General features: G+C 44.3%; 1 protein-coding gene across 4 annotated transcripts in view; it reads left to right on the plus strand.

Annotated features, from left to right (window-relative positions):
* The window catches only part of PLA2G15 (phospholipase A2 group XV), a 451,295-nt gene that overhangs the window by 1,411 nt on the left and 427,957 nt on the right, over positions 1-21,927 (plus strand). The gene's annotated exons all lie outside the window — the stretch shown is intronic.

Raw genomic sequence — 21,927 nt, forward strand, 5'->3', positions numbered from 1 at the left:
CAAAAAAAAAAAAAAAATGTAATTCAGTTCCATTTGGATTGCTATTCAAAACATGCTGTGTATGATAACTGTCACAGTTGCTTGTGCTCTCAACCAAACTGTCAAGCCATGGCTGGTGTCAAAATTGATCACAGGTTCAACACTATGGCAACTGTAGATCAAACATAGGCTAAGATGGAATCTTCTTTGACTGTAAAGGACAGAGGTTTTTTTTTTTTGCTTTAAGACTAACTCTTAGTTTGCATACAGAGAGATGCCAGTGTCCAAAGTGAGGCATTTTGTACCGATAAGCTGTCAGGAATGTAGCAGCTTCTCACACAGGGCTTTCTGGTTGCTATGAAACTGGCAGGCGCCAGCTTCATAGCAAGCAATAACACTTCCCTGGCCCCTTCAGCTGTAGGGTAGAAGTACACAAACGGGCAGGGTCTCTGGTGACATCATTACCTAAATATAGCCATTGCCAAATTTGGACAATGAAGTAACCACCTATGCACTAATAACTTCCCCTCCCCCCATTTTCAGGCAGTTCTTCTGTCTAAATACAGCAACAGGCTTTAAGACTAGCCTTTCACAAGCACCAGCTGCTGGAATAAGCATTCCAGGACCTTGCTTTGTGACATGGTGAGATGTTACCAGCACGTGGGCCCTTTGCTTTCAGCTGGCGGCTGAATTAGGCCAGCAATGAGTGCTGTCCCTCTCCATGGAACAGAATTAAATACCTATTCCCGACAGGTACATGAACCAGTCGCCCACACCCATATTTGTTTAGGGGAGCAAGGTAATTCTAAAGAGAGTCTACGATACTCTACGAATTTCACTGTATGTTGCTGTATAGAACCGCTTGGTAGAGGCAGGACTATTCCTTCCCCATATCAGAGTCTCTGGCAAGAAAATCAGTGAGCAGCACAGCAGGGATATCGCCAAATCTCACTCCAAATCTTCTAGGACTAGCATTCTGAGGCAGCAGTGCCTTAAAGCGGAGTTCCAGTTATATTTTTGTTTATTAAAAGTCAGCAGCTACAAAAAGTGTAGCTGCTGACTTAATAAACCGCCACTTACCTGTCCCACGATCCAGCAATGCGCTCACCCGCTCTGTGTTCTCCCTCGGCGACTCCAACATCTCTACTATGGGCGCCCACTGCACATGCTCAAGCAGCGCTGGGCTCTGTGACTGGTCCTAAAGTCTTCTAGGACCTGTCATGTGTCCCAGAAGACTTCGGGAGGGAGATCTTCTGATCACCTAAGGTGACCGGAACGGAAATGGGAGCAGGTACCTGTCCAAATTGGGTACCTGCTCCTCCCCAAAAGCACAGTTTCACAAACAGGAGCTGGGGAGGTGGCCTTAAAGAGGAAGTTCCACTTTTGGGTGGAACTCCGCTTTAAAGAATAAGTGCACTTATCACATTTGCTCCTTTTAGGCAGACCTAACTGCTCCAGAAATATATATTTGCCAAGATCCAACACTATAGGGATTGTCTACATATTGTGCCACAATTTTCTGTCTCCTGGTCATGCTTTACCACTTCAGCTTCAGAAGGTTTACCTCCCTTCATGACCAGGCCTTTTTTTGCAATACAGCACTGCATTACTTTAACTGTCAATTGCGCGGTCGTGTAAAGCTGTACCTAAACAACATTTATGTCCCCCCCCCCCCCCTCCCCCAGAGCTTGCTTTTGGTGGTATTTGATCACCTCTGCAGTTTTTTTTTTTTGCGCTATAAACAAATAAAAGATCGACTTGGGGAAAAAAAACAATGTTTTTTTACTTTCTGCTATAAAACCTATCCAATAAAAAAAGTAAAAAATCTAATTTATTCATAAATTTAGGCTAACATGTATTCTGCTACATTCTTTTGGTAAAAAAATCCCAATAAGTGTATATTGATTTGTTTGCACAAAAGTTATAGTGCCTACAAACGATGGGATATTTTCATTTATTTTTAGTAATGGCAGCAATCAGTAATGGCAGCAATCAGCGACTTACAGCGGTATTGCAATTATTGCGGTGGACAGTCAGGACACTGACACTTTTTGGGGATCAGTGACACCAATATAGTGATCAGTGCTAAAAAATATGCACTGTCACTGTACTAATGGCACTGGCAAGGAAGGGGTTAACATCAGGGGCAATCAAAGGGTTAAATGTGTATCTGAGAAGTGCTTTACTACTGATGGGGAGGTGTTTGTACTCGGAAAAGGCATGGATCAGTGCCTCTGCTTAGCAGAGACACAGGATCTATGTCTTCTGTAGTGACAGAACGGTGATCTTCCTTGTTTACATAGGCAGACCGCCATTCTGTCAGTGTACCAAAGCATCACCGCCAATCAGCTCCCGCTGTGTCTAATAGTTACATAGTTAGTAAGGTTGAATAAAGACACAAGTCCATCCAGTTCAACCTGAGTGAGCACCCACAATTGTCCCCATCCCTGCACATTGCTTCCCATCAAGATGCCCATCCACTATATTATTATTATTATTATTATTATTATTATTATTTATTTATTTAATATATATTTAAGGTACCCATGTAGCGCCATCAATCTACGCATCGATCCACACACCTGCACCAGTCCCTACAGGAAACAAAATCACTTGACAGCTTGTTATAAGTCCCCACCCTTCCCCTTGATCCTCAGTATTGATTGTGTTTCTTCTGAACACAGCAGAATGTGTGTTTTGTTTAAAGACCGAATGACCGGGGAGGGTCTGATGGTCCCCTGTTGAGACAGGTTTCGGGGTGGGCTGAACTAACCTGCAGGCTTGTCCTTTCTCACGGGTCGCCCCCAAGTTTGCACCAGCGCTCTGGCTGCAGGGAGTGCGCGCCATCGCTGGGGCTTTATGAACCACCACCGCCAGTCGCTCTCTTCATTGCCGGAAAGTTTCAGGAAGTGCTGCCTTCCAAGCCTCACTCTGATGCACGGCCGCATCATAGGAAGTGGGTGGCGCTGGAGTCACAGCACAACCCGGAAATAGTATTAGAAGAACGCCAGGAGAAGCGTGGAGAGCAGAGCAAGGTGGTGAGAAGTGGTCGGCTGGCTGTACTTGCCCCACTAGCGGTACCAGCAGCCCAGGACCCTGCCAACCTCCTCATGGAACAGGAGGAAGGGAAGGCAACTGCAACTGCGAGCAGATCCGGGTCGGGGCCCAGTGAGTACAACCCCTTTTGGAAAGGGAGGTGAGGAAGGGGATAAGAGGTCCCAGATTCTAAGTGTCAAGAATCATTGAAGTGGTCAGAACAGGCTGGACATTACCTTACCCCTCCTCCCTCCCCAGTACAAGCCCGCAGTTAGGGGGAAGACATATAATGTTATATACTATGTCTCTTGTCTTACAGAGTCCCCCAGCGGAGCCCAGGAGGCCCCAGATAAACACCCTTATGCCGCTACAGGGCATAGCTCCTCAAAAAAATGTGGGTACTGTAAGGACAAGTTCCCCAAGTCCCACTCAAAGCCCTTCTGCATTAAATGTATTAACAAGTTAGCAGGAAAAGAAGCCTCGGCATTGATGAAAAAGTTTCTCTCATCTATGCAGATGGAAATGCTGGCAACAGTCAAAGCCTTCCGTGATGCCGCCGGGCAGTCAACAGCTCAGGGCCCTGAGGCAGAGGAGCTCACCCCTAGAGAAGGCACATTCTCCCAGGAAAGCCTCTCTGGAGGGGGTCCTAGTCCCCTTCTACCTTCACAGTCACTCCCTAGATAGACGAGGAAGAGGAGGATAGGGGGGGATATGGAAAGCCAGGCTAGATCTGAACACAGCTCAGATGGAGAGCTGGATCCAGACCTATTAAGTCAGACTCAGGAAGAGTCCAGGTTAAGGAGTCACCTCTTCACCATAGAGGATCTGGACAGACTCCTACAGGCAATTACAAACTGGCATACCCCTTCCCACCCCTAGCACTGATTCCGGAAGTTCTTCAGAAGCTCAGCCATTCCCCTGGCCAGCTCCTCTTGATAGCACCCTCGTGGCCAAGGAGAGCTTGGTTCGCAAACCTAAGTTCGATGGCAGTGGCAGAGCCATTGAAGCTCCCGAACAGGCTGGACCTTCTCAGGCAAGGTCCAGTACTACACCCAAGGCCGGAATTTTTCCAGCTGACGGCCTGGTTAGTGAGCGCCAGATCCTAGAAGCAAGGGCTGCTCAAAGAGAGTAATAAATACCCTCCTCCTGAGTAGAAAACCAGTGACTAAAAAGATTTATTCTAAAGTGTGGAAGACCTTCTGTTCCTGGGGTAAAGAAAGGCAGATAACCTCCACCACTGTTCCAGTTATCCTGGAGTTTCTGATGGGGTAGACCAAGGCCTAGCAGTCAGCACCCTTAGGGTTCAGATAGCGGCCCTCTCGGTTTACCTCGATATAAGGTTGGCAAAAGAAAACCTCATCAAACGTTTTCTGTTGGCCATGGTGTATAATTTAATTAATATGTAAAGTATATTAAAAAAAGGCAAACAAAAAAAGGCAATTTATTCTTAAATACCTCCTATGCAGTGGTAAATATAAATTACCAACTAGATGGTTAGGGAGCAAAATCTCTAATCCACTCTGAGAATAACAGACAGAAGAGATATACTGTATATACTATTAGAGGTTGAATCTGATAAATATCATCAGACTCAGATCAAATTTTTTATTTCGATGTTAAATGAACTGTAGTGCGTTTCTGCAAAAAGCACCAAAAAACACATAGGTGTGAACCAGGCCTAAGACGTTTAGTAGCAGCAGCATGCTTTTTTTTTTGGTATCACCTGTCATGGGTTTAAAAAACTAAAATGAGCCCTTTATAGTACAAAAAGAACAGAGAACAGATAATCGCTACTATAAGGGGTTCATTTATACTGCGAAACGGTGAAAGTAATTATATATACCGTATTTATCGGCGTATAACACGCACTTTTTTCCCCTTAAAATCAGGGGAAAATCGCGGGTGCGTGTTATACGCCGATCCCCTGCGATCCTGACCTGTCAGAACTAAAAAATCGCTGACCGCGATTTGAAAATGGCGCCGCCGGCGCCGAAATACACAGTGCCGGTCCTCGGCTCTTCTCGGCGGCTTTCGGTTTCACTCGAGCGCCGCCCGAACCTAGCCGAGTATACTCGGCTAGTTTCGGATAGCTCCGCTCACCGTCTGAGTGGAACCGAAAGTAAACAAGAGCCGCCGAGAAGAGCCAAGGACCGGCTCTGTGTATTTCGGCGCCGGCGGCGCCATTTTCAAATCGCGGTCGGCGATTTTGAAGCTCCGAGGCTTCAGCAAGACTGCACTGGGGCAAGGCTTGACTGGGGCAAGGCTGGACTGGACACTGGGGAAGGCTGCACTGACATGGCTGCACTGACATGGCTGCACTGGCAAGGCTGCACTGACATGGCTGCACTGGGCAAGGCTGGACTGGGGCAAGGCTGCACTGAGAAGGCTGCAATGATGGGCATTTAAATGTAAGTTTTTTTCCCTTCAACTTCCCTCCTAAAAGTTTTTTTTCCTTAAAATTCCCTCCTAAATTGAGGTGCGTGTTATACGCCGATAAATACGGTATGTATATTATTAAATACACCCAGAAGTAGGATATACCGTATTTATCGGCGTATAACACGCACCCCAAGTTTAGGAGAGAATTTTAAGGAAAAAAACTTTTAGGAGGGAGGTTTAAGGAAAAAAAACTTACATTAAAATGCCCATCAATGCAGCCTTATCGTGTCCATCTGCAGCCTTGTTAGTGTCATTGCAGCCTTTTTAGTGTCAGTGCAGCCTTGCCCCAGTGTCCATTGCAGCCTTGTCAGTACAGCTTTGCCCCAGTGCAGCCTTGTCAATGCAGCTTTGCCCCAGTGGTCAGTGCAGCTTTGCCCCAGTGGTCAGTGCAGCTTTGCCCCAGTGGTCAGTGCAGCCTTGCCCCAGTGGTCAGTGCAGCTTTGCCCCAGTGGTCAGTGCAGCTTTGCCCCAGTGGTCAGTGCAGCTTTGCCCCAGTGGTCAGTGCAGCTTTGCCCCAGTGGTCAGTGCAGCCTTGCCCCAGTGGTCAGTGCAGCCTTGCCCCAGTGGTCAGTGCAGCCTTGCCCCAGTGGTCAGTGCAGCCTTGCCCCAGTGGTCAGTGCAGCCTTGCCCCAGTGGTCAGTGCAGCCTTGCCCCAGTGGTCAGTGCAGCCTTATCAGTGCAGCCTTGCCCCAGTGTCCATGCTTGGACAGATCGCCGCCGACTTACACATAGCATGTAGTTTTAAATATGGCGCCGCGGAGTTCGGAGGGACTCGGCGGAGCTGAACGAACGCCGCCGAGATACACATAGTCGAGTGTACTCGGCTCTTTCCGGCGCCGCTCACAGTCCCGCCCTATGATGGACATAACACAGGTCCAATGGCGGGGCTGGGCGTGACTGTGAGCGGCGCCAGAAAGAGCCGAGAACACTCGACTATGTGTATCTCGGCTCCGCCCAGTCACTGTGATTTCGGCGGCGCTCGTTCAGCTCCGCCGAGTCCCTCCGAACTCCGCCGCGTCATATTTAACCCTTTCATGACTAAGCCTATTTTTGAAATTTGGTGTTTACAAGTTAAAATCCGTATTTTTTGCTAGAAAATTACTTAGAACCCCCAAACATTATATATATTTTTTTAGAAGAGAGTCTAAAGAATAAAATGGCGATTGTTGCAATATTTTTTATCACACGGTATTTGTGCAGCGGTGTTTTAAACGCAAATTTTTGGAAAAGTGACACTTTCATGAATTTTAAAAAATCCAAACAGTAAAGTTACCCCAATTTTTTTGTATAATGTGAAAGATGATGTTACGCCGAGTAAATAGATACCAAACATGTCACCCTTTATAATAATTGCACGCACTCGTGGAATGGCGACGAACTACGGTACCTATGAATTTCCATAGGCGACGCTTTAAAATTTTTTTACGGTTACCAGGTTTGAGCTACAGAGGAGGTCTAGGGCTAGAATTATTGCTCTCGCTCTGACGATCGCGGCGATACCTCACATGTGTGGTTTGAACACCGTTTACATATGCGGGCGCGACTTCCGTATGCGTTTTCTTCGCTGCGCGAGCTCGCGGGGACGGGGGCACTTTAAAATTTTTTTTTTTTTTTATTTATTTATTTTATTTATTTTTGTACTTTTATAAATTGTGTTTAAAAATTTTTTTTTTTTTTTTTTACTTTTATTGCTGTCACAAGCAATGTAAACATCCCTTGTGACAGTAATATGTGGTGACAGGTACTCTTTATGGAGGGATGGGGGGTCTAAAAGACCCCCCATCCCTCCTTTACACTTCAAAGTATTCAGATCGCCGAAAACGGCGATTCTGAATACTGTGTACTTTTTTAAATTCGGCGCCATTGGCAGCCGAGTAAACGGGAAGTGACGTCATGACGTCGCTTCCGCGTTTACAATTAGAAGGCTGGAACGAAGCCGCTCACAGCTTCGTTCCAGCCCACCCCCAGCCGCCGGAGATTCCCGAATGGACACCGGGCCTCCCGATCGCACGGGAGGCCCGGTAACAGTGGCGGGAGGCGGCGGGAGGGGGGGGATGTCCCCTCCCGCTCCTCCGGTATAACAGCCGAGCGGCTTTTAGCCGCATCGGTTGTTATATTCGGGTAGCCGATCGCCCGCTGAAAACAACGGTACCGGGATGATGCCTGCAGCTGCGGGCATCATCCCGGTATAACCCCGGAAAGCCGAGGACGCATATGTGCGTTCGGTCGGCGGGAAGGGGTTAAAACTACACGCCATGTGAATGTCGGCGGCGCTCGCCGCCGATAGATCACAATTAGCGGGGATCGGCGTATAACACGCACCCACGATTTTCCCCTGATTTTAAGGGGAAAAAAGTGCGTGTTATACGCCGATAAATACGGTATGTAAGCTATATGAAGGGTGGAAGAGAGATTTAAATCTTTTATATTAAAGTAGTAAAAGCTGAGACTTTTTTTTTTTCTTGGATATAATCATTTTAAATATAATGCACAATACTTGTAAACTTTTACTTTAAATGTATTTCTAATGCCTTCTATTAACTCCAGTTTATCAGTCTCTACCTTCTCTGGGTTCAGATGCTGATCTTCCCTTTAAAGTAAACTTTTTTTTTTTATTTTAGACAAACATGTTATTCTTTTCTGCTCTGTGTAATGGTTTTGCACAGAGCAGCCCCAATCCTCCTCTTCTGAGGTCCCCCCACTGACGTTTTTGACTCCTGCCTTCAGAGTGCCCCAGTAGCCACCTGCAAAGTATAGTATAGAGTGCCCATATAGCAAGGTAAAAAAAATTTCTGACTTTGAAACGACTCACTTCCTACCCTGGACTACCTGTCCCATGAGGCATTGCTCCTCACACATTCGCAAGTTCTCAGGCACTTACTGACATGTATAGATGGTGTACTAAGCTGTATGTGTGTGGCACTGTATATCCTGATATGTAAACAAATATTGCATTCTGTATTCTGCTGTTTTCATACTTGATTAGTTGTCGATTAATCGAATAGTTGTTTCGGCCCTAGCTAAAACTAAGAAAATAATTTGTTGCTATGCACAGCTGCACCAGTTTTAGTAACACCCCCCCCCCCCCATATGAAACTACATGATTAATGCACATCTTACGAAAAAAAGGTGCAATTGGAGAGATTTATCATGCATTTAGGCTTCATGTAAACTGCTGCTGGTAATCGGACGTTTAGGTGCGGTTGGGCGTTTTGTTTTTTTCAGCTACCCCTGAATTCTCCTTTGTTCTCTTATTAGTACATGTACACAGGGTCGTTTATAGTAATTTCTAGGCAGTTGCGTTTAGAAGCATTTTTTGGAAAGCAAAACAATGCATTCAGAATGGATGTTCAGAGGCATTTGAAACGCCAAATGCCTGTAACAGCTTGTAAACGCGGTAACTCGCATTTACCGCGTTTTTAATTGACTGTTTAAAAAACGTGACATGTAAACGCTGCAAAATGCACGTTTTTAAACGTCGGTTACTATCTGTCAAGTTACATTGTTCAGGAGAGGTTTTAAAACGTCCCGTGTACATTAAGCCTTAAAGCAATGCCAGGAGACAAAAGATCGTGGCACAAGATGGAGGCTGTGTCTATCAGTGTTAATTTCATCGACTAAATAAATAAAACATTTTAGTTGACTAAATGAGTACTATTTTAGTCGACTAAAATACGACTAAAACAATTGAGATGACTAAAATATGACTAAAATGGCATTTTAGTCAAAAGACTAAAATGGGACTAAAATTAAAATGGCATTTTAGTCAAAAGTCTAAGACTAAAACTAAATTGAAATTTTACTTCAAAATTAACACTGGCCTTTAGTGCATGTTCATACCTCCAATACCTTAAATAATAACATATGAGATTTTTCACTCCAGCAGTATTTAATGAGTTTGGAAGTTGTAGAGAAATGTTAACTAATGCATTACAATTTAATTACACCTATTCGATTTCAGATGACTAAAATGAGTTTTAGTCAACTAAAATGTACTGGAGATTTAGTCAATTAAATACGACTAAAACAATTGCAGAAGACTAAAATGGGACTAAAACTAAAATGCCATTTTAGTCCTAAGACTAAGACTTAGGCCCCTTTCACACTGGGGCGGTAGGGGGTGTCGGCGGTAAAACAGCGCTATATTTAGCGCTGTTTTACCGTGGTATTCGGCCGCTAGTGGTGCAGTTTTAACCCCCCGCTGGCGGCCGAAAAAGGGTTAAAACCCCTCGTATAGCTCGGCTATAGCCGCGGTATTACCGAGGTATAGCCGCGCTGTCCCATTGATTTCAATGGGCAGGAGCGGTTTAGGAGCGGTGAATACACCGCTCCTTCACCGCTCCAAAGAAGCGGCTGACAGGAGATTTTTTCTTCTCCTGCCAGCGCACCGCTTCAGTGTGAAAGCCCTTGGGCTTTCACACTGAACAAACAGCGGAGGCTGTTTAGGGGCGGTTTGCAGGCGCTATTTTTAGCGCAATAACGCCTGCAAACCGCCCCAGTGTGAAAGGGGTCTAAAACTAAATCAAAATTTGCTGCCAAATTAACACTGGTGTCTATTGGATCTTGGCAAGTATATATCTTTCGAGCAGTTAGGTCAACTTAAAGGAGCAAATGGGATAAGTGCACTTTGTTGCTCTGTATGCACAGCCTATAGTAGAGTAAACCTTCACATTCCCGTGTTAGAACTATCTGTCTGTGTTCAGACATGCAGCATGGCACTGCACGGTTAATGCATGACCTCTGTCTGTAGCCTGATAACTAACTTTTCCTGTATAGAATCTAAAAATCCTGCAATGCCTGGGTCTCTATGACTAGTGCTTTTTAGGTGAAAGCTAAACAGTAATTAGATCTGATATAGACCAAGCAGCAATTAACAGCTTCCTATGCAGTTTCATATCATTAGCACATTTGTGATGCAACACAAAAGAAATGGTGAGGCATAGATTTGTGACCCAGGACAAGAAGTTGCTTGTCCCTTTTGATGAATAGATACAAGCTAGGAATGAGTACATGGACATAAGGGAATCGATCAGCCATAATAATGCAAACTTTGAGCCCGTCATTGCAACGTAAGGCAAATAAACAACACAGGAAATATATCTACACTAATACTTAGTTAAAGCGGTTGTATACCGCTGGACGTTTTTCTTTGTGTTTTGTTTTTTTTCTTCCTGCAAGGTAAAGTCATAATGTCCTAGTATGCATCGCATACTAGCGCATTTGTGTGAAACTTACCTTAAAACAAAGCTGTTCAAGCAGATCAGGGGAAGTTAATTCTGTGTTAAGTTCTGCTTTAAAAGCAGTGTACAATTTCAAAATGGTTTTTGTGGGTTTAAAGTGGTTGTAAAAGGCAGAAGGGTATGCAGGAAGGTAAAAAAAAAAACCTTCAGCATGCAGCTTCCCCCCAAGGCCCCCAATACTCACCTGAGCCCTTTTCAGTGATGGGCACGGAAGTCAAGGCTCTCTCGCACCTCACTGGCCATTGGCTCCTGCTGCTGTCAATCAGAGCCAGTGACGAGGATCATGGGATGGGGCCGAACCCTGTTGTGTGTCTTATGAATTTGGAAGAGAGGTGAACCCAGAGAACCAGTGGGGGACCCCCGAAAAGGCGGATCAGGGCTGCTCTGTGCAAAACCAGAGCAGGTAAGTATAACATGTTTGTTATTTTAATAATAATAATAATAAAAAAAAAAGCTTTACAATTCCTTTAAAGAGGAAGTAAACTTCCTCTGCTGACATTTAAAAAAAGAACTTATAAGACAGAGCCTAAGCTGCCTCTATAAGAATGGGATTTTTAAAGGAGACAATAACATCTGTGTAGCAAGGTAAGCACAAAATCATTGGAATTTTGTTTAAAAACTTAAATTTATTAATACAAAAATGTAATATCTAATATCATATAAAATCACAAGATATACATAATACATAGTTTGTGATTGATACTGGGACGTACTATTACACAAGATGCTTGAATATGCAGAGGGCCAACATGTTTTGCAGTTTCCTGCTTCTTCAAGGGCATCGCATGCATCTGTAGATTCATCTAGATTGCATAAAACAACATTAGAACCATAGTTTATTCAATACATAGCCAATATATGTTTCCCTGGAACCGTGTAAGTGCTTACCCACTCAAAGATTGCCGGTGCTTTAAAACAAAACATGTATAGCAGAAATTCACACTCAGGACCCAGTTAACAATATCAGCCAACCAAGACCATTACCCCATGGAAGCCAGATCCATGAGGGTTGGATAGTGGGATGTCGGACCACGCAGTGGCCAGAATATCAGACAGGTATTGCCTGTGCCAGTAATCTAAAAACAAAAAGATATTTTTGGAATATAACCATTTGTTAAATATGGATGGGTCATTAGTGGATTACTATTGCCACTGACCCCTTAAACAACTATATCCTTTATTTCACCATAGTAACAGGTGGTTTATAGTGTGGATCAGAAATGACCCAACACGGGCCACCAGTAGTACTCAGTGGAAACATGGTTACTAGGTAGGGTTTAATTGATTATATCCATTATGGTGTTAATAAGATAGGGCACTAGTATATTGATTGATTCATAAAACTGTATCCACAGCAGACTATACATATAATACTGATAATGGGCCATGGATGCGACCGAGATGATAGGGCACCAAAGCTTTAGCATAGCAGCCTATATGGCATGGGGGTACAAAGAATGTGTTTGCAGTATACAGCTATAATTAACGGGCAAACCGATCATACTCTATTAAGATCTTTACTATTAAAGACAATAGGTCTATGGTAGCATTAACTACCCTGCCTTACCAAACAAGTATAAAGGCCAGGCAACATATCCACCATAGTATATAATAACGCTCTAGTTATGTACTATAGAGGAAGAGGTATATCCCAGTTACCTGTAAGGGGTCCTGATAGATTGCGGCTTAACAGCGGGGGAGCTCACACCCGCTGTGTGATGTGCTTGCTGTCGCAAATGAGTGACGGTGAGAGGGCTCTCAGTGTCTCCTTTTAAATGTGCGTGATCCCTCCGGAAGTAAAGGGTCCGTAATGACCCCTGACTTTACTTCCGGAGCAGGAGCCCCTGCATAGCGCATGCGCGAGGAGGCCTGCAACGGCCAACATCACGCTCGCGTCCACAACGCACAGGGAAGCGTGCGAAGGGAATGAGGGAGGGAAATGCAATTTCCCTACCCTCCGCCAGGGGCGCCCAAACATCACCACTAATATCCTAATCCCGGGAAGCTGAGTCACTGAGCTCAGAATGTAAAGCGCCACACAGTCATTGCAGCACCGACAATTACAAGGAAAAAAGAAGAAACATTTTTTTTTTTTTTTTATTTTACAAAAGAAGTTTACAAACAAAGATTTTTTTCAAAGAAAAATAACTGAGCATTGGCAATTAATTTTACATGAATATATAAACATCCATTGGTAGTGCTGCATAAATACAAAATAATACATACTAGGGAAGGGAAGGGAGGAGGGGGGATAATGGAGGAATGGGACAAGGATGTGGAAGGGAAAGGAAAAAGGAACAAGGAATAAATGTTGCCCCTTAGATCTCAAAGAAGGTTACAGCCCCTAAGGGGGAGATATATATTAAATTGAGTATATGATAGTATGTCCACTTAACAAAAAGGATGATTAAGGTAAGCAGATGCCTATAACTAGCAGACCTCCCAGTTGGGACATAGATATTGTGCCTACATTAATCAAGCTTTATTATAACCAATAAGTGGAAGGGGAGGAAAAAATGGAGATAATTATTCAAAATGATGTCCCGATGGCGAAAGGGCACAACCTTCTGCCACAGTAATATGTTCTAGTTACTAAATTGGATCATATATTCCCTATATGATTATAGGAATGGCTTGAATGATAGGGCAGTGTTCAATCTCGGTGGATAGGTGGCTCTTTGGTTAAAGATCCATCTGGCTTCTTGTTTAAAGATTCTTTTATCAAAATCCCCTCCTCTCTCAGATTCAGGTATCACCTCCAATGCAAAGAATGATATATATGTTGGATCATAGCTATGATTTAATCCAACATGCTTGCCTATTGGGGTATATAGTAAACCCGCATCAAGATAGTAGAGGTGATCCTGAATCCGTTTCGCAAACGGGCGTTTCGTCTTTCCAATATAGAATGCGCCACATAGGCACATTGCAAGGTAGACGATCCCAACAGTAGTGCAATCAGCATATGTTTTTGATTTGTGATATCCTCCCCTCGGTAGGGGGCAGCCAGTGCCCTTCCTGATCCATGGGCATTGGTCGCAATTGCCACATTTCCAATAAGGGGAGCGGCGGGTGTAAAGTGACTATGCACAAGACTGTCCCTAATAGAACGAGATCTCCTATAGGTGATTTCTGGTTTACTTGCCACATATTTGGATATAACTGGGTCCTCTGACAGAATGTGCCAATTATGTTCCATTAATTCCCGAAAGATATTCTGGTGTGCACTAAATGTTGTGACAAATGTAGTTGTAGATTCAGTTTCTGGTCTCTTTGTTCTAAAAATTAGCGATTCTCGTGTGTGTGCTTTTGCCCTTTGATATGCTTTTCTTGCTGTATCCTCTGATAAGTCGTTCATATAGTGCTTTAGCTTCCTGATTGAAGTCCTCATCCCTGGCACAGTTTCTGCGCAACCTTAAATACTGGCTGAATGGTATACTTCGTACTAAGGGACGGGGATGCGCACTAGTATTAGGGATGTCCCGATACCGAGCATTTGCCCAAGTACTTGTACTCGGGCAAATGCTCCCGATGCTTCCACCGATACCTGGAAGTCAGCTGTGATCGGCGCATGGGGGAGATACAAAGATTCTCCCCCAGCGGCTTTCAGCTGCTTTAGTGACATACAGCTGTGATCGGTCACAGCTGTATGTCACTGCATCCTCCTCCGTGCCCCCTCCGTTCCTCTGTGCCTCTCCGCTGTCCCCTGCATTCCTCTCTCCTTATCTGTCCCTCTCAGCTGTCCCCTCCGTAGTGCTCTTCTTATCTGTCCCCTCCGTTCTCCCCCTCCGTTCCTCCGTCCCCCTCCTCCTTCCTTTGTGTATGGAGAGAGTCAGCTGACTCTGTCCATTCACATAACTGAAACATTGTAATCTCCTGTGATTACAATGTGTCAGTTTATGAATGGAGAGAAGCCGCTGTCTCCTCTCCATTCATTCTCAGTGCAGCTGACGCTGCAGAGAAAGGGACTGGGGAATCTCTATCCTCTGTCTCTTTCTCTGTCTCAAGGGGGAGATATCAGAGGTCTGTTAAGACCCCTGATATCTCACCAAAGCCCCCCAAAAGGGCTGATTAAAAAAAAAAAAAAAAAACAATAAAGAATAAAAAAAATATTATTGTAAAAAAAAAAATTGTAAAAAAAAAAAATAACACACACATACAACGTTCACCCCCCCCCCCCCCAAAAAAAAGCAAGCACTGTTAAAAAAAAAAAAAAAAAAAAACTGTCACGTGACATTAAAAAAAAAGTATCGGTAATCGGTATCGGCGAGTACTTGAAAAAAAGTATCGGTACTTGTACTCGGTCCTAAAAAAGTGGTATCGGGACAACCCTAACTAGTATAGTGCAGAATTGTATTACCCGCTGTCTCTTTCCTATACAGATTACTGTATATGGATCCATCACTGTTTAAGAAAAGACGCAGATCTAGGAAGGCGATACTTTTTGTGTCTGACTGAATTGTGAATTTGAGATTTGCTGACATTTAACTATAGGTAAGCTCATAATAAGGCTTACCTATAGGTAGTGTAAAAAAAACGTTTTTACATTACATGCAGCCAGTAACATCACTGACGCATGCGCTCTGAAGGAATGCCCACTGGTCCTGTTCCTTCCGAGCCCTGTGCCGTAAACGGCGTCTCCTGTGCGAATGCACAGGAGTGAAGTCATTGCTGCTTCGGGCAGTCACAGAGCCGGAGCCCGCGAACCTGGATGCAAGATGGGTGAAAATGGAACAGCTTGGACAAGACGATGCTACGCTACATGCAGTTGTGAAACGCGTTGACGTCACTATGGTCATGTGACACAACACACACGATCCCCCTGAGTACCGGAAGAGCGGAAGCCTGCCCGGCTGTTTCAAACACACGGATCCGCTCAGGAAATAACGCGGCTTGTCCCGCGATAGCTGCATCAATATACTGCTGTTGCTAGCAATGAAGCAGCACTGTCTCCCCACTTGACCATGGATGGCCTGAGACATACAGCGTGAACCTCTTGATGGCGGCCGCAAGAACGGGACTTGCAACCATCATTAGCCACAGGATCTGGTAATGTAGGATCCCTCCTATGTCTCATATATTATCTTCATGGAACTTCTATGCACTTTAGTGATGATTTATCCATTTACTCTGTGTACTATTCCATTAATCAAACGGACTCCACTTTACCGTGGACAGTACTCTTGGGTCTAATCATTACTGACCCCCATATGTTCACATCTGACTGCTGCTTTCATCATTATTGCACACAACTCATGAAAATGTACACTGCAAATATACACGCTCTGGCATTCTTGACTGAGATCTATCATAGGGTGCCTCTTAGGAATCGGCAGTTTGCTCCATATACATGCTGGGAGCCTCACGGTCTACTATGTTCCAGTGAGCAGTACCCTCATCAGCAGCCACATATGTTTACCTATATTGGATGTTCATAATTGATGGAATATATCACCTTACCCTCATAGGACGCTCTAAAGGAATTAGCTACCTCTATGCGTTGCTATCTAATTTGCATATATACAGCCATGAAGTACATGAAAATACAGTGATTATGTAATGACATATCATATGTGACACCACATTAAGAACACAGTACCAGATCCTCTGCATCCTGCAGGCCTCTTGTACCTACAGCTTCCCATTACCCCCGGGGCCATACACGCACGGATCGCCTCCATATGTTCCCTCCATGGTGCATACCAGGCTCCACTCACCATGCAATAATTATTGCAGACGATCCTTGTGTGTATAGATAATTTAGTGTCCGGACCTTTTGTTATTTATGCTTGTCAGGTTTTTGTATTTGTATGTATGTCCATTGTCCGGTATCAAATTGCTATGCAGTAGTGTGGAACTTAACAAGCCATAAACAGTGTAGATTACAATTGAATCCCAGGCAATTGTGCCATGTTTTTGTATTGTATTTTATCTATCTGACTCCAGAATTGCCTTTTGCAGCCTTGGTAGCCGCTTTACTCTTTGAGGTTCCCTCAACCCTTTCTTTTATTTATATGCTTGGCTATGGCAGCAACACCCCCCACGGGTGAATGGCATCAGGTCTATATTTATTTAATCTACAATAGAGGTGTCATTAGTGGACCAGTCACTCTTTTGTTTTCTATCTTGATTCTTCGCCTAGGCGAAGGTGACGTAGTATCAGCCCCCTGCAGCCTCCTGGGATGTCTACATTTCGCATCCTAGGTGGCAGTGTTGTATGAGGTATCCTGCTATTTGGGACTTTGCAGAGGACTGTAGCATATCTGCGTGCACACAAGATCCCACAGCATGTCACCAGGGGCAGGCAGTGAAAATGAAGAAGACGCAGTCAACTCCCAATAAAAAAAAATTAAAGAAGGTGGTGCTGAAGCAGAGTAGCAAAAGAAGAATTGTAGCTGTAAGGAAGACAATGCTAAACTCCATGTACTATTAAACGTTTTATCTTAATTTTATAGTACAGGACTGAAGAATTGATTCTTGGACCATAGGTTTTAAGGTGCTATTTTCCTGTGAACACCGCCCCACCCCCAGCCCCATTGTATATAACTCCACCAACTACATGAGGCTCCAGTTTTTGCTAATCTCCTTAGGTGATGGAGCCCCCCTTTTCCTGTTGGATGAGATTCTTTCTATCTTCCACTAGATTTCTTCTAGATTTTAGATCAGTTACCTTCGTTGTTTACCTTGGGTACCATACCCAGACCCCATGGCCAGTCTGTAATGTTTGCTTCGGCCACTGGATCCTGCATGTAGTTAGCTCCAGGGTGTTATACAGGCCAGGGTCATGGTCCATTCCTATGGCACCCAGACACTGAAGGCAACTTCATGAGTGTGCCCACCGTAATGGGTGAGACCTGGACCCTGGGAAGGACACGCGACCCAGACGAGGAAAGGACAAATTAGCCAATAGGGGCTTTACTGATTTTATTTATTTTGAAAGCACATTACTGACAGTCAGAGAAAGAGCATTGACACCCAAACCTACACATGATAATATTGAAATGATCCAGTTTATTAGATACACTCCCTTATTTGAATCCTTCCAAAAAGACAAAAACAAAAAAATCATGATGCCCTTATAACTGATAGGGGACTGGCACCTGTGATTAAATGGCCATCTCGTATAATTTTATAGAAAAAATAAATTGCTCCGTGGCTATTTTGTACAGGATAACCATGCTAACAAATATGCCATTCCCCATTTTCATGTTTCCAATTAAAGAGGAGTTCCAGCCTGTATTAAAAAAAAAAAATGAAGTTGGCAGCTACAAATACTGTAGCTGCTGACTTTTAATATAAGTACACTTGCCTGTCCAGGGAGCCTGCGATGTCTACATCCGAAGCCAACCCATCCACCGGCTTCGGGTGCAGGAGCCGGCATCTTTATTAAGGTAGGCCTTGCCTGCTTTCCAGTATAGGTTGGGGTTGTCCGCATGGGTAGAGTTGGTGGATGAAGATTCTGCCAAGCCCATATAGGGTATCTCACAAAAGTGAGTACACCCCTCACATTTTTGTAAATATTTTATTATACCTTTTCATGTGACAACACTGAAGAAATTACACTTTGCTACAATGTAAAGTAGTGAGTGTACAGCTTGTATAACAGTGTGTTATAAATTTGCTGTCCCCTCAAAATAACTCAAAACACAGCCATTAATGTCTAAACTGCAGGAAACAAAAGTGAGTACACCCCTAAGTGAAAATGTCCAAATTGGGCCCAAAGTGTCAATATTTTGTGTGGCCACCATTTTCCAGCTCTGCCTTAATCCTCTTGGGCATGGAATTCACCAGAGATTCACAGGTTGCCACTGGAGTCCTCTTCCACTCCTCCATGATGACATCACTGAGCTGGTGGAGGTTAGAAACCTTGCGCTCCTCCACCTTCCATTTAAGTATGCCCCACAGATGATCAATAGGGTTTAGGTCTGGAGACATGCTTGGCCAGTCCATCACCTTTACCCTCAGCTTCTTTAGCAAGGCAGTGGTCATCTTGGAGCTGTGTTTGAGGTCGTTATGATGGAATACTGCCCTGCGGCCCAATCTCCGAAGGAAGTGGGATCATACTCTGCTTCAGTATGTAACAGTACAGGTTGGCATTCATGGTTCCCTCAATGAACTGTAGCTTCTCAGTACCGGCAGCACTCATGCAGCCCCAGACCAAGACACTCCCACCACCATGCTTGACTGTAGGCAAGACACTTGTCTTTGTACTCCTCACCTGGTTGCCGCCACAAACGATTGACACCATCTGAACCAAATAAGTTTATCTTGATCTCATCAGACCACAGGACATGGTTCCAGTAATCCATGTCCTTAGTCTGCTTGTCTTCAGCAAACTGTTTGCTGGCTTTCTTGTGCATCATCTTTAGAAGAGGCTTCCTTCTGGGACGACAGCCATGCAGACCAATTTGATGCAATGTGTGGCATATGGTCTGAGCACTGACAGGCTGAACTCCTACCCATTCAATCTCTGCAGTAATGCTGGCAGCACTCATACGTTTATTTCCCAAAGACAACCTCTGCATATGACGCTGAGCACGTGCACTCTACTTTTTTGGTCGACCATGTTGAGGCCTGTTCTGAGTGGAACCTGCCCTAATAAACTGTTGTATGGTCTTGGCTACCATGCTGCAGCTCAGTTTCAGGGTCTTGGCAATCTTCTTATAGCCTAGGCCATCTTTATGTAGAGCAACAATACTTTTTTTCAGAACCTCAGAAAGTTCTTTGCCATGAGGTGCGATGTTGAACTTCCAGTGACCAGTATGAAAGAGTGAGAGTGATAACACAAAATTTAACACACCTGCTCCCCATTCACACCTGAGACCTTGTAACACTAACGAGTCGCATGATACCGGGGAGGGAAAAAGGCTAATTGGGTCCAATTTGGACATTTTCACTTAGGGGTGTACTCACTTTTGTTGCCAGCGGTTAATGCAGCGTACACACGATCAGACTTTATGGCATACTTGGTCCGGCGTACCGGATTTCGTCGGACAATTCGATCGTGTGTGGGCACCAGCGGACTTTGTTTTCTCAAAAGTTTGACGGACTTAGATTTGAAACATGTTTCAAATCTGTCCGACGGACGTGAGTCCGGTCGAAAAGTCCGCTCGTCTGTATGCTAGTCCGACGGACAAAAACCGACGCTACGGCAGCTATTGGCTACTGGCTATGAACTTACTTGTTTTAGTCCGGTCGTATGTCATCGCGTACGAATCCGTCGGACTTTGATTGATTGTGTGTAGGCAAGTCCGTTCATTTGGAAAGTCCGTCGAAAGGTACGCCAGACAAAGTCTGCCGTAAAGTCAGCTCGTGTGTACGCGGCTGTTTGTTGAGCTATTTTGAGGGGACAGCAAGTTTACACTGTCACACAAGCTGTACACTCACTACTTTACATTGTAGCAAAGTGTCATTTCTTCAGTGTTGTCACATTAAAAAACATATAATAAAATATTGACAAAAATGTGAGGGTTGTACTCACTTTTGTGAGATACTGTGTATATACACACACACACACACACACACACACACACACACTAGGGCTGCAACTAACGATTATTTTCATAAATTTAATTTATCACTAATTTACTATTAGATATATATCAGTCTGGATGTAACACCACTTCCTCAAACTCAATCTATCCAAAACCGAACTTATAATTTTTCCTCCCCATATGCCCCTTCCCCTGATTTCTCTGTCAAAATTGATGGCACAACTATAAGCCCATCCCCACATGCCAAGGTTCTAGGTGTAGTCCTGGACTCTGAACTCTCCTTTAAGCACCACTTCCAATCACTGTCCAAATCCTGCCGCCTCAACCTCCGCAACATTTCCAAAATACGCCTCTTTCTAACCAATGACACAACAAAGCTCTTAATTCACTCGTTGGTCATCTCTCGCCTCGACTACTGCTATTCCCTTCTCATTGGCTTACCTCTACATAGTCTATCACCTCTTCAATCCATCTTGAATGCTGCTGCCAGACTCCTCCGCCTTACCAATTGCTCTGTCTCTGCTACCCCTCTCTGTCAATCCCTCCACTGGCTTCCGCTCGGCCAAATAATTAAGTTTAAAATACTAACTACGTACAAAGCTATCCACAATTTAGCCCCCAGCTACATCACTAGCCTAGTCTCTAAATACCAACCTACTCGTTCTCTTCGTTCCGCTCAAGACCTTCTGCTCTCTAGCTCCCTCATCACCTCCTCCCATGCTAGCCTTCAGGACTTTTCCAAAGCCTCTCAAATCCTATGGAATGCCCTACCCCAATCTGTCCGTTTTATCTCCTACTCTATTAGCTTTTAGACGATCCCTGAAAACCCTTCTCTTCAGAGAAGCCTACCCTACCCACACCTAACAACAACTGTTTTTTAATTTTCTCCATCAGCTCACCCCCCAGTTATTACCTTTTTTTTTTTTTTTTTTCACTTGACCCTCCCTTCTAGATTGTAAGCTCTAACAAGCTGGGCCCTCTGATCCCTCCTGTATTGATTTGTATTGTAAGTGTACTGTCTGCCCTCATTTTGTAAAGCGCTGCGCAAACTGTTGGCGCTATATAAATCCTGTAGAATAATAATAAATTGATTAGTTGGTCGATTATTTTTTGATTAATTGGATAATAACCTTAAAGAAGAAGTCCAGCCTGAGCTCATTGAGCTGGGCTTCTCCTATTGGTTACAGAAGTGCAATTTGTTTTGCACTCCTGGGACCCATTTTCAGCATAGAGCGGTCTGAAGTCCTCTCTCTGCTGATGTTACCAAGATCAATATAGGCACCACGTCATCCCGACTCTGGAAGTCTGGATCCGCCAGGTGCCTGGACTGAAAAGCGTCTCAGGCTCTCATCAAGCCGATGGGATGGCCGCTACCCGCTCCTCCACAGCTCAGCGCTCCAGTGAGCGTGGAGGAGCAGAACAGGAGAGCTGCTGGTCGACAAGCAGCAGCTCTCCGCTCGGGGAGGTGAGAGAACCAACCCAACTGCGGTTTTCTGTGGCTCGGGTTCTCAGTGAAGAGGCGGCGGGGGACTAATGCTGCATCCACCTAGGTAAGTATCATTATGGGATTAAAAAAAAAAAAATCCCATACTTCTCCTTTAAAAAAAGTGTGGTGTATAATTTAGTTAATATGTAAAGTTTTAAAAAAATGCCAATTTATTCTTAAATGTCTATATGCAGTAGTAAATATAAATAACCAACTATATGGTTGGGGAGCAACTAATCCTTAATCCACTCTG

Source organism: Aquarana catesbeiana, linkage group LG11 (assembly GCF_042186555.1).
Source record: "Aquarana catesbeiana isolate 2022-GZ linkage group LG11, ASM4218655v1, whole genome shotgun sequence".
Classification (NCBI taxonomy): domain Eukaryota; kingdom Metazoa; phylum Chordata; class Amphibia; order Anura; family Ranidae; genus Aquarana; species Aquarana catesbeiana.